Genomic DNA, 473 nt, shown 5'->3' on the forward strand with positions numbered 1-473 from the left:
AGAGTCGCAAAAAACAAGGTCAAACATCATTAAATCCGCACAGCACATCACCCAGAGCTAACCTTGACCTGGCCTTGCATCGAGGTCAACCTTGACTCGTGAATATTTTCGAGTCTTTGTGGGCCTCGTGTAAGTGGTCGATTTAGTGAACCCTTAATCCAATATTCCCGCAACAGAAAACATACAAGTTCAAGAGCTCGTATTGCAGATGTTGCATTGTGTTTCCTAGTGTTGTATTTTGTTTTCTATCTTTATCAAAGCATTTCCTGTTTTCGCTTGCAAATGGCGGCACGCGTTCGGGGTCCTGAAGCTGACTTTAATCTACCAATTTATCGATAAAAAAAACCGTTTGTTATGTTAATCTATGTATATATCACAGCTTATTTAATGACCTTATATTTTTTAAAACTTATACATATATATTTTTTTTTCGTTTTTATGCTCTGGTAATCTGAACTTGAAGCTTCTTTACG

At 37.2% G+C, this 473-nt stretch overlaps 1 pseudogene; it reads right to left on the bottom strand.

Annotated features, from left to right (window-relative positions):
- LOC119590745 overlaps positions 1-473 on the bottom strand; it is a 14,727-nt pseudogene that overhangs the window by 3,671 nt on the left and 10,583 nt on the right.

Source organism: Penaeus monodon, chromosome 27, assembly GCF_015228065.2.
Source record: "Penaeus monodon isolate SGIC_2016 chromosome 27, NSTDA_Pmon_1, whole genome shotgun sequence".
Taxonomy (NCBI): domain Eukaryota; kingdom Metazoa; phylum Arthropoda; class Malacostraca; order Decapoda; family Penaeidae; genus Penaeus; species Penaeus monodon.